The sequence below is a fragment of the Octopus sinensis genome, linkage group LG5 (genome assembly GCF_006345805.1).
Source record: "Octopus sinensis linkage group LG5, ASM634580v1, whole genome shotgun sequence".
NCBI classification, from domain to species: domain Eukaryota; kingdom Metazoa; phylum Mollusca; class Cephalopoda; order Octopoda; family Octopodidae; genus Octopus; species Octopus sinensis.
This window is the reverse complement of record NC_043001.1, coordinates 128,347,969-128,361,958: the sequence shown is the minus strand read 5'-3', so window position 1 is coordinate 128,361,958 and position 13,990 is coordinate 128,347,969. Positions and strand designations below refer to the sequence as shown.

Genomic DNA, 13,990 nt, shown 5'->3' with positions numbered 1-13,990 from the left:
TATATATATATATATATATATATATATATATATATATATATATTTATTATATAGAAGGAGCTTCTACGGGACTAGAACTGTTTCATTCAAGAGAAATCTTCAGGAAGCTAGTTAACAAGAATTGTATTGGCATTTATACATTTAGGCAGGTTAACGGGGTGTTGGTGGGGGACTTTTTGGGGGATAGGCATAGCGCAAAATATCATACTTGGGGGAGTGGTCAAGGAGTCAGTGTTAAATTAGATAGAAGAATAAATAAAAAAAAATAAAAAATAAAAAAATATAATATAAAATAAAATAAAAAAATAAAAAAATTAAAAAATTAAAATGTAAAAAAACCTATATATAAAAACCTATATATAAAAAAAACCCTATATATAAAAAAAAAAAAAGGGGGAATAGAGTTTTAGGTAAATAAGGAGATTCTCACTTATACCTATGCACACATGTATACATACATACACACACATACAAACATATATACATATACATACACACATACATACACACACATATATATACATATATATACACTTCCACATACACATACATATACATATCTACACATACACAATATGTATACATACACACACTCACATGCATACACGTATACACACATGTGAGTGTGTGTATGTATACATATATGTGTATGTGTAGATATGTATATGATGTGTATGTGTAAGTGTATATATATGTATATATATGTGTGTGTATGTATGTGTGTATGTATATGTATATATGTTTGTATGTGTGTGTATGTATACATGTGTGCATAGGTATAAGTGAGAATCTCCTTATTTACCTAAAACTCTATTCCCCCTTTTTTTTTTTTATATATAGGGTTTTTTTTTATATATAGGTTTTTATATATAGGTTTTTTTACTTTTTTATTTTTTTATTTTTTTATTTTTTTATTTTATTTTATATTATATTTTTTTATTTTTCTATTTTTTTTAAATTTATTCTTCTATCTAATTTAACACTGACTCCTTGACCACTCCCCCAAATATGATATTTTGCGCTATGCCTATCCCCAAAAAAGTCCCCCACCAACACCCCGTTAAACCTGCCTAAATGTATAAATGCCAATACAATTCTTGTTAACTAGCTTCCTGAAGATTTCTCTTGAATGAAACCAGTTCTAGTCCTGTAGAAGCTCCTTCTATATAATAAATTAATTTTACTCTGCTATGTATTGAGTAACCTTATTTACTGTGGTTAACCCCGAATCAACCGGGACCTACATATATATATATTATATAATATATATATATACACATATATATACATGTATAACATATGGTATAATTATAAACAGGAGAAATTTTATCCATTTCTCTGCAGACTGGAAAAAACACTGAACAACCATTGGGTTCCCATCAGAGGCATCCACGCCATTCTGACAGTCTCCAGAGAAATAAGCAGCCAAACTGTTTATATACTCAACAAATGCAGCAGTTACTCCATGACAGAGTCCCTAATTTGCATACCAAAAGTGTTTAAGACTCTATAAATACCAGCCTGTCAACGGGGATCTTATTCCACACAGTATCAAGGTATGACATAATAAATATGTAACATATGATATAATTATAAACAGAGCAAATTTTAGCCATTTCTCTGGAGACAGAAAAGACAATGAACAACCTTAATCGATTTATGAACCTTATTGAGTTCTCATCAGAGGCATCCACACCATTCTTCGAGAATGCGTGGATTTTTCTGCCAAACTCTTCTGTTCAGTTCTGTCCACATTTGCTCGATGATACCTAAGACAGGGCTCTGAACTGGCCAATCTTTCAATATGGTAACACCTTCATCAGCCAGACTCTGTTGTGTTGCAAGTGATCTGTGGCATCACGCTGAAAAATCTCACCTTCACCCAAGTCTGGTATTAAATTGTCTTTCAGCAACTGGATGTATTTGGCACTATTCACTGCTTTCATCATGTAACATGGATCATTTCACTTTTCTGGAGGCCTTCTGACAAATTCTTGCTTATTAGAAAGTGAAACAATCCACATTACATGATGAAAATGGTGAAGTTTGGGGGTAAGAGTCTAATGCTTTGGGGATACATGAAAAGTGATGGTTTAAGAAAGTTGATTAAAATTGATGGCATCTTGAATAGTGCCAAATAAATCCAGTTGCTGAAGGACAACTTGATACCAGATTTGGGTGAAGGTGAGATTTTTCAACATGATGGAGCTCCATGTAACAGACTGTGTGCAACACAGCAGAGTCTGGCCGATGAAGGTGTTACCGTATTGAAAGATTAGCAAGCTCAGAGCTCTGACTTAAATATCATCAAGCAAATGTGGACAGAACTAAAGAGAAGTGTTTGTCAGAAGAATACACGCATTCTTGAAGAGTTGTGGGAGCTCAGTCACAGAGAATGGCATCTTATACCTGTGAAGATGGTGAAGAATTTGTATGCATCTCTTCCCAGACACACTGAAGCAATTACTCAAGCTAACAATGTACAGTAACTCCTTGAAATGAACATCATGTAATAAATTTTCATTATAGGCGTAGGAGTGGCTGTGTGGTAAGTAGCTTGCTTACAAACCACATGGTTCCGGGTTCAGTACCAATGCGTGGCACCTTGGGCAAGTGTCTTCTACTATAGCCTTGGGCCGACCAAAGCCTTGTGAGTGGATTTGGTAGATGGAAACTGAAAGAAGCCCGTCGTATATATGTATATATGTGTGTGTGTGTGTGCGCATGTGTGTGTGTTTGTGTGTCTGTGTTTGTACCCCCAACATCACTTCACAATTAATGCTGGTGTGTTTACGTCTAACTTAGTGGTTCAGCAAAAGAGACTGATAGAATAAGTACTAGGCTTACAAAGAATAAGTCCTGGGGTCGATTTGCTTGACTAAAGGTAGTGCTCCAGCATGGCCACAGTCAAATGACTGAAACAAGTAAAAGAGTAAAAAAGTATAGACATTTTGTTGTTTTAAAACAGTCTGTCTTGATTGGTTTATGTGAGGTGACCGAAAACTTTTGCATGGTCATTTTTGGTAGTCGTCTTGCATCTTCCCCTCTCGTTCAGAAGCCCTAATACAAAATATAAGGATTAGATATGGAAATGACTCCAACAGAGTTAATGTTTCATTTGTAAAAAACGCAAAGCGAAACATCCATTTTTAAGTTGGCAATTAGTAGAAACTTACAATAGTTTAAAGTGATCAAAGACTTTTGCATGGTATTGTATCTATCTATCTATATCTATATCTATATCTATCTATCTATCTATATATATATATATTATATATATATTATATATATATATTATACATATATATTATACATAAAATCGGTTAGTTGTCCATAAGTCAGAAAAAAAGCACACTCATATGAATAATGGAGTGGTTATATTTTTATATACCATCAAGCAGTATATTACAGGTTATGACATATAACTGTCAGAATGTTCTGTTGATTTCACACCACCAACTGTGCAAGGCAATATTGATGACTCTTCAAATATATCAGCCAGCATAGATTGAAGTGAGTAAATTTTGTCAAGGCATGTGACTAGCAGGTACATGTCATTGACAAGGCTCAAAGAAGCATTTTTTGTGGGCCACTGCTAGGATAGCGTTCATTTCACTCTGATGTCCACTGGTTTGTAACATAGCGTGCCTATGAAGATATTTTGTCTCAGACAAAAACTACAGAATCATGCCTGCCAACTCTGTATATACATTATGTATGAGACATAGATGACTCTCTTTCTCGCTCCCTTCCTCCTCCTCTCTCTACACACATGCACGCATACATATATATATCATCATCATCATCATCATCATCATTTAGCATCCGTTTTCCATGCTAGCATGGGTTGGACAGTTCAACTGGGGTCTGTGAAGCCGGAAGGCCGCATCAGGCCCAGTCAGATCTGGCAGTGTTTCTACGGCTGGATGCCCTTCCTAACGCCAACCACTCCATGAGTGTAGTGGGTGCTTTTTACGTGCCACCCATATATATATGGAAGAAAAAAATTGCTAACGATACACACGCTGTCACATATTGAATATATATATATATATCATCATCATCATCATCATCATCATAAAGCGGAGCCTAAACGATGATGATGATGATGATATATATATATATATATATATATATATATATATATTCAATATGTGACAGCTTGTGTATCGTTGGCAATTTTTTTTCCTCCGTCTTCCCTTTCTTGGATCTTTCCTTTTCCTATGTTTCTAACAAAGAGCTCCACTCGAAATGTTAAATCCTCCTTCTTTCTTTCCTTTCCTGAGCATCCAATAACACTATACTTGTTCCACGTCCTTGCGTTGTTGTATTTTCTCTTTGTGTTTTCATGTTTGGATTAACTATATATATATGTCGGGAAGTATATTTGCCACCTAAATATGGCTAACCCTTAAGGGTTTATGCTACTGTAGCTTGTAGCCCCAGGAAGACACCTCCACCAGCTGGCTATTGACACACTTTCTGTGCCCTATCAGTATTTGCAAAAGGAAGTCATCTTTCTGATCTCCTGGAAAAAGTATATATATATTTGCATTGAAAACCACTTCCCATCGTCACCCATCTTTTTTTTTTTTGCGTTTTTGGAAGAACGACAGCTGAATTTTTTGTGAAGCCACCATTGTTGGGTGGTGGTGAATAACTGAGAAAAACGAGAAGTTATGCAGAAGCTGCTGGAGAATGAGTTCCCCTAGACCTATGAGTGCTGAAACAAGAGATGTTACAGTGGAATGGAGAGCTGATAAAGAAATATTGTAGTATGGTAGAGAAGGAAGGATCAAATATAAAAATGACCCTGCCAGAGGAGGAAAAAATGAAAATGGAAAAGAAGACAGTCGTTTTCAGAACATTTTTGAATAAAAATAGACGAATTGAACAGACGTCGCAGGAAGAAATAGAAGAAATTTGGGAAGAACAGATAGGAAACAGCATAACATTCTTTATGAGAGGTAAGAGTTATGTGTCGATAGTGATAACCTTTGTATCAGAAGAGGAGGCAGAAAAAGCCTCCAACTGGGAGAAAAATGACTTTGATGCCAGACAGTTTGGACAAAAGAATTATCAGAATTAAGGTGGGAAGAATCCCACCATTGATAGAACCAGAGTGGATATTAGTGGCGGATTTTTATTCAAAGATGAGGAGAGAAAGTGAAGAGGTGAGGATAGGAATGATAAGCAGAACCCAACAAGTGAAGTATGGGGCTACGGATTAGAGATAATTTGTGCAGTGAGCCCGGAATATTATGACGAAATACCTGAAACTTTGGAACTACCAAATGAAGAAAGGCTGGAGATAATGTTGGAGGGGAGACCCCCATAGTGAGAAAGAAATGCCCTAGTATAGCAGTGGAAATGGTAGAGGAGAGTATTCAGGAGAATATAATGGTAGAGAAACAGTAGAAACAGAAAACAAAACATGAAGGGAACTTTGCAGAGGTGAAAGCCAGGAAAAGAGAGAGAAGGAAGTCACCGACAATAGTGAAATTGAAGAAGTACAAAGTGATGGGAGAGGTAACCCAACCCACGATGAGAAACAGAGAAGATTTACCAGTAAGATCACTAGTAAAGGACTTACAAGTACAGAGTCATTCAGACCAGCAGACACTCAAACACATCATCATCATCATCATCATCGTTTAACGTCCGCTTTCCATGCTAGCATGGGTTGGACGATTTGACTGAGGTCTGGTGAACCAGATGGCTGCACCAGACATGCAAAAGCACACAAGTAATAACGAACAGAAACAAGACAACCCAGAATTATGGCTCTAAACTGGAAAGGCCAAACACTTGAGATGGTAGTTCAAGCCTCAAATGACGTGCTTTAATCGAGGCCAGACCACATTTTTATAGGGGAGGGACTGAGCGCTAGAGTATCAGTCGAGGGACGTAGACCCAGATGTTTTAAATGTGGAGAAAAAGGGCACATTCGCTCGGACTGCGAAAAAGTAAAATAACAACAGAAAAAGGCTGAAGTCCCTCCCCAAAAAGACAGTAACAAGAAAGCGATGGAAAGCATCACAGAAAGCATCACGGGAAAAGTGGAAGAAAGGAATAAACAAAACATAGAAAACACACAACAAAAGGAAGCTGAAGAGGAAATGGAATTTACTATAGTGACTTCCCATAAAAGAAAAATGCCCATGCCCTAGACTCCCCTCTCCTGACAAAGAAAACATCTACACAAAACGCAAACACACACAAAAAAAAACTCCCCAATCCACCCCGAAGTTGAAACCCAGTTCCCGCCCCTTAAAAATGCACTAGGAGAAAGGATTGTGAAGTACAAGGAGAAAAATGGTGATCTAGTGAGAATAATAACTGCGCATAAAAAATCGTATATTTTACAACCAATACAAGGTATGCCACCGAATGTATGGTTGGCAAGGATAGAAGCAGACCTATTCGAACAATCTAAAGCGAGATACCTGCAGGACATACAAGATGTTAGCCAAGAGATGGCCAACAAAAGACTTATGCTTAGCCCAGTGGCTTCACCTCGGAGACCCAGAATGTAAGGAATAGTGACAGGATCCTTCATCTCCGGCACTGGTTTGCTATTCTACTTCAGGTACCTCCTGAAGAGCAAGATAGGGCTGGAGAGGAGACACCTGACGCGAAGTATATATGAGAAAAGATGGAAGGATGTCATGTGGAAGTTGGGAGTAACTGACCTTACTTAATTCCATCCATAGTTGAAGCGAGGTGAAATCGCTGGCATTCCAGCCATATTTTGTGAAAATAAGTTTACGAAGAGTTTTAATTAATATTTTTTTTCTTTTCTTTTTCTTTTACTTGTTTCAGTCATTTGACTGCGGCCATGCTGGAGCACCGCCTTCAGTCGAGCAAATCGACCCCGGGACTTATTCTTTGTCAGCCCAGTAATTATTCTATCGGTCTCTTTTTGCCGAACCGCTAAGTGACGGGGACGTAAACACACCAGCATCGGTTGTCAAGCAATGCTAGGGGGGACAAACACAGACACACAAACACACACACACACACATATATATATATATATACATATATACGACAGGCTTCTTTCAGTTTCCGTCTACCAAATCCACTCACAAGGCATTGGTTGGCCCGGGGCTACAGCAGAAGACACTTGCCCAAGATGCCAATTCATCAAATTTTTAAATATAAGCTCACTTAGCACATTTATATTTTTGTAACGTCCTGTATTGTCCTTTGTAATAGATATTTATTATCATAATAAAGAAAAATGGTGGATGTCACATCTGCGTTCAGCTGCTGCTGCTTTGTGAGTTGATTTTGGTTGATGTATTTTTGTTGTTACTTCCTTTATTGATATTACTATGTGTAAACACCTGTGAAATTTGAACTGTTGTCATGGTGTCGATGAAAAATTTCCCTACAGGGCAGAAAATTGTTTTTGTGTATCCATTGCACAGTAAAATATTAATTTTTTGTCACTTTTTTGTCACAAAAATTATTTATTATTTTCGAATTTGTGATGGAGGCCATTTGTAAAAATGGAATTTAATCTGAAGTGGACTTCCTGGTAATGGAAGGAAATAACAAAGTTAATAATAAGGAAGATAAGGAAAAACCTAGTTTCTCTGTTGCTGTTTGTGACAACTCTTGTGAATTGGATGTAACAAAGGAGCAACTATTCAAATTCAGAAATTTAATTTAAAAAGAGGCAATGAGATGAAACTGTTGCCCCCTCAGGAAACTTTACAGAAACTGCCAGAATGGTAGTTTATAAAATTTATGACAGGAAAGAAAAGAGAATTATGACAGCGAAGAACAAGGTGGTGGAAAAGTGTCTTGTGCCAATTTGGGAAAAATTACTTATGTTGGTAGTGGAGCAAGAAGCGCCACAGTTGAGGCACAATTTGAAAATGCAGAGACAGCAAAGGAGATATCCATGAAAACCCTGAAAAACAATGAGGTTATTTTGCTTTTGACCTACCTAGGTTGGAGAACAGTAAAAATTACAATTGAAGAAATACTGGCTGGTTACAATGTAACTTGGAAGAGGCATCAAACACTCCAATTATTTTTCACAGCTTACTGTAGATATGCCTTATGTCAAGAAAGTTGCAAATTTCTGCAGTAGAAGCACTGTCCATTTTTCATATCAATGCTTTGTATTCTGGATATATTCAGTCTTACTTTTCTCCAAATACACAGAAAAAAATGTTTACTTTTTGCAGCTCAAAAAAAAAAACAGAGAAAAAAAAGAAGACAGAAGAGAACTGCAGAAATTTGCTGCCCTTAAAACCATGCCAAAACAGACACGGAGACTTGGCAGCCTGTCAGTTGGTCAGCTCCTATCAAACAGTCCAACCCATGCCAGCATGGAAAACGGATGTTAAATAATGATGATGATGATGATGATTAACTCCAGGTTCTCAGACAGCAAATCGAACATTCACACAATGTCTCATAAGTGACTTCTAATGACACAACGCAGTTTATCTCTCTCTCTCTCCCAGTCAGCAAATATTTATGTTCATTGTAAATAACCAACATCAATATCTTTATGTATGACAATAAATATTCAGTTAAATGTTTGCAAGCCCTTTTTGCTTATCGCTCATGCAGTCAAGAATATCTTTCTTCATTAACCAGCCCAATACAAGTGACAAGCAACCAGCAACATATTCATATTGTTTTGAATTAATCAAGCATTATCACATAGCTTTGAGATTCCAAAGATGGGACTGTCTATTTTTAGAATGACATTATAGGGCAGAAAATGAGGGGACTCAAAGAGTTAAAAATAAAATAGAAGAGAAACGAAGAAAAAGAAGAAAAATATTGCAGAAAAGTAGGCAATATATTCAGGGTAAAAAAAGAGAGAGAGAGAAAAAAAGGGCAAGTGAAGACGGAATTTATGGAAAGGTGTTTGATACAGCAAAATTGTTCCTGAAAGTAGTTTTCAATCCAAAGGCTAAACTTTTCACTTGACTAGCATGTATTACTCCTGTGAAGGCATCTTATAAAAATTTCACATTTGGATTTGAGGCAGGTATTAGAATCTTTAAGGTTATTTAAAATTTGCACCTTCAGCATTTTCTTTTGGCTTCTTGAACATTCTCCATTTGATATTATACTTGATCTTACGGTCTTTCAAAGACCATCTATGATCTACTAATGCTATGGTTCCTTCTGTTTCATTTGATTGGAAGATGAAAAATGGTTACAAAATCTATGTGTAAGCCAGCCCTGTGCTGTACCAACATAACACTTACCTTCCACTGCTTGGTATGGTACAGTTAAAGTAACTTCCAAACAAAGATTTTGAGGCACAACGCTGCTATAATCAGATCTTTAAATGATGAACATTAGAAGTTAGCTATTGCAATAAAAAAAAAAAAACATTAATCTTTATATATAAAAGTGAAGTTGTGTGTCTGTCTCCTACGATTTAGATTCCTAACTACTCCCACATTTTGTGGTGCAGTTTAACCAAAACCAGGTATCTTATAGTCGTGATTCATATCGAGCCCTTTTGGGTATTAGCGCGCGTCTAAGATGAGTCTACGATTTTTAAAAACATTTACCATCATTTTTTCCCATTTTTAATGCATTTTTTTTGCTATTATATAAGGGAAGTAACTCGCGTCTACGATGAGTCTACGATTTAAAAAAAATTTACCATAATTTTTCCGCATTTTTAATGCATTTTCGCTCGGTTTATATAAGGGAAGTAACTCTCTATAAATGCTTATATAGTTATTTCCCTTACAAACCCGAGCAACGCTGGGCGATACTGCTAGTAATATCTAAAATCAAATGAATTGTAGACCCAGGATATTGATGTAGTATGAATGATTTTAAACCAAACATGCAACTCTCTTTGGTTGTCTGTGAGGTAGTATATAATAAATATTAGTTGAATCCTAGCTTACTCCATAAAACAGTTTTATTTAATTGCTGAATATAGGCATAGGAGTGGCTGTGTGGCAAGTAGCTTGCTTACAAACCACATGGTTCCAGGTTCAGTCCCACTGCGTTGCACCTTGGGCAAGTGTCTTCTACTATAGCCTAAGGCTGACCGAAGCCTTGTGAGTGGATTTGGTAGACTGAAACTGAAAGAATCCCATTGTATGTATGTATATGTGTGTGTGTGTGTGTGTGTCTGTGTGTTTGTCTTCCCAACATCACTTGACAACCGATGCTGGCGTGTTTACGTCCCTGTAACTTAGCAGTTCAGCAAAAGAGATCGATAGAATAAGTCCTGGGGTCAATTTGCTCGACTAAAGGTGGTGTTCCAGCATGGCCACATTCAAATGACTGAAACAAGTAAAAGAGTATAGGTGCAGGTGTGGTTGTGTGGTAAGTAGCTTGTTTCCCAGCCACATGGTTCAGGTTTCAGTCCCACTGTGTAGCACCTTGGGCAAGTGTCTTCTGCTATAGCCTCAGGCCCACCAAAGCCTTGTGAGTGGATTTGATAGACGGAAACTGAAAGAAGCCCATCATGTGTGTGTGTCTTTGTGTCTGTGTTTGTCCCCCACCACCACTTGACAAGTGATGTTGGTGTGTTTACGTCCCTATAACTTAGTGGTTCAGCAAAAGAGACCAAGAGAATAAGCACCAAGTTTAAAAAATAAGTACTGGACTTGATTCATTCGACTAAAAATTCTTCAAGGCAGTGCCCCAGCATGGCTGCAGCCAAATGACTGAAACTCGTTAAAGAATAATTTTTTACTAGAAATGAGTTCAATGATTTGGTTACTTTCAGAGTCATACAATAACAAAACAGCATCGATCATAAAGAATTTACAGTTGTAAACAACACCAGAGACAGAGAAAGCTTCTATGTGGTCTCTCAACCTACTAGAAATAGTAGTTGAATCTCTCCTTCATTTTCTCTTTCTGTGTGTGTGTGCGCACGCATATGTGTTGGTGTGTATGTGTGTGTGTGTGTGTGTGTACAACTGTCTGTCTCCTCCATCTTTCTCTTTCTTTCCCTCTCCTTCTCTTGTAGATCACAACCTTCTGTTTAAAAAAAAAATAGCAAACATATTGGATAATATATTATAGCCTTATATATATCAGAAATAAACATATGGTCCTGGATAGATCAATAAGATACTTGATCAAATCTAACCTGGGGCTAAACAACAACAGCAACAACAAAATTATTAACATGAAAGGCATGTGACTGTCCTGGGTATCTAACACTCATCTGATCATAGTGATAAAAATTGCAAAGCGGTTTTATGACCATTGAATGATATCAGTGTGCTAGAAATGTGGTTTGATTTCTATCAGGTATGAACTTTTAGTTCCCTTATACATATGCTGCGTATCAATATTGAATTTTAAAATTTATGAAAAGAATTAATAAAAATCAATTGTTTAAGCTGAATGCTATAACCTGTATAGCAAAACAACTCACCACCTTAACAGACAAACACTAACACTACCATATTGACAGCAAACTTCACAAATTATTTAAAAAGAACAGTGTTAACTCTTTAACTGAGAAATTAAATTTTATGGTTATCCTAGTAATGATGCTAAATATCTACAAAAAGATTTGGTATTTTCTGCAAGTCACGTTGCCTCAATAAATTTAACATGTCTCAGCAAAAAAATATTTTCAAACCAAATATGACATTCCTCAACTAAAGTTAGATTAGTTTATAAAACTGCTTTCTGCTGTTAAGGGTAATGAATTTTTGCATGGATATATATGATTTCTGTAGTAAAATGTTTAAAAGCTATTTCTCCTGCAATTTTAAGAGTAAGTATTAAAAGTTAAAATCTGTATAACATGCCAAAAATTCTAATACATGGGGCATATACAACACTACTCTCTCTTTAAATAGCTTGGCAACATATTTTACTAGGTGAAAAAATTATGTATATTGAATAATGCATTCAAGAGTTACAGCAATTTAAAATTATTTCAAAGTACAGCAAAATCTATGATAAAATGCAATTTGGCAAAAAGCAAAAAAAAAAGTGTTTTATTTAGGTTTACATACATGCATACATACATACATACATACATGAATACATATATACATACGTGCATACATACATTCATACATACATACATACATACATACATGAATACATATATACATACGTGCATACATACATTCATACATACATACATACATACATACATACATACATACATACATGAATACATATATACATACGTGCATACATACATTCATACATACATACATACATACATACATACATACATATATACATACGTGCATACATACGTACATCATACATACATACATACATACATACGTGCATACATACATTCATACATACATACATACATACATACATACATACATACACATACATACATACACATACATACATACATACATACATACATACATACATACATACATACATACATACATACATACATGAATACATATATACATACGTGCATACATACATTCATACATACATTCATACATACATACATACATACATACATACATACATGCATACATACATACATACATACATTCATACATACATACATACATACATACATACATACATACATACATACATACAATATATGCCTAACGAACCAAAGAGCAGGTAAAGACGATTGTCAAGATATTAAGTTATGTTCTGTAGATAACCTGTGCATAAAAAATTGCATCAAGTATCAGATGACTACAACTGAAAGAAAACGGTGGTATTGTCTTACATAAACTTAATAGAAAACCCATTTAAGAGCAAATTATATGAGCACATGAGCATTTTTAAATCTTATCACAAAGAAAAACAGTATGTGCTTCTTGAAGGACATCTGGTGAAAAAAATGTGTGTCCATGATTATCGCATGGTCTATCTTGGAGAGAACCATACCAGTAACAATTCAAAATGGTGCAATTCGTGTTTAGCTGAGGAATAATGCAATAAGGAACAGTAAAACAGAATTAATCCTGCTCTACATACAGAGTAAGATATTTCAGAGCAACAGACAAAGTATCAGTGGTTGTCACACCTTATGTGATACTTTGACTTTTACTTCAACTGGTTAAGCTGTGCAGAAGATCAATGTATCCAAATTCCTGGATAAAAATGTAATGTAATGGTATGGAGTAACAACAGACACTAAATATAATAGTGCATGCATATATATATACACACACAGACACAGACACACACACACACACATATATAAATATATGTATATACATATATACATGTATATGTATGTATATGTGTGTATATATATATATGTATATGTATTATATATATATAATATATATATATATATAATATATATATATATATGTATATGTATTTATATATATATGTATATATATATATATATATATATATATATATGTATGTATGTATGTATGTATGTATGTATGTGTATGTATGTATGTATGTATGTATGTATGTATATTCTGGCTTTACAGTATAAGCATGGTCGCTCCACCAGCAATGTGCACCAAAGAAGAACAGAGAGCAGTGATATGATTTCTCTGGTTGGAAGGTGTGTCAGGTGTTGAAATTCATCGGAGGCTTTTAGTACAATACAGGAACAGTACACTACCGCGTAGAAGTGTGCATGAGTGGATCGAAAAGTTTAAAAGTAGCTGGACAAGCACGATGCACAAAGAGGGAGCAGGACGCCCGTCAACCTCCAACGCTGATGAGAAGATTCAGCAAGCTCGAGAGATAGTAAAGGCGAACTGGTTCACCATTACCATCTTTCAGACTACTGCTCTTTGCTCTTTTTGAGGGCACATTGATAGTGGAGTGGCCATGCTTATACTGTAAAGCCAGAAAGAAAAATGGCATGATCAGGCTCAAACTTCGATCATGTGACCACAATATTACCAACTATATGCATACACATGGAGGCGCAATGGCCCAGCAGTTAGGGTAGCGGACTCGCGGTTGTAGGATCGCGGTTTCGATTCCCAGAACGGGCGTTGTGAGTGTTTACTGAGCGAAAACACCTAAAGCTCCACGTGGCTCCAGCAGG

General features: G+C 35.9%; 1 long non-coding RNA gene across 1 annotated transcript in view; it reads right to left on the bottom strand.

Annotated features, from left to right (window-relative positions):
- LOC118763439 overlaps positions 1-11,616 on the bottom strand; it is a 20,487-nt gene extending 8,871 nt beyond the window's left edge. Inside the window, exons 1-2 of the long non-coding RNA XR_004999201.1 lie at positions 11,606-11,616; positions 11,105-11,110 (exon numbers count right to left, since the gene is read on the bottom strand). This is a non-coding gene — a long non-coding RNA (uncharacterized LOC118763439). The remainder of the gene's footprint in view (positions 1-11,104; positions 11,111-11,605) is intronic.
- Between the last annotated feature and the right edge of the window lie 2,374 nt (positions 11,617-13,990).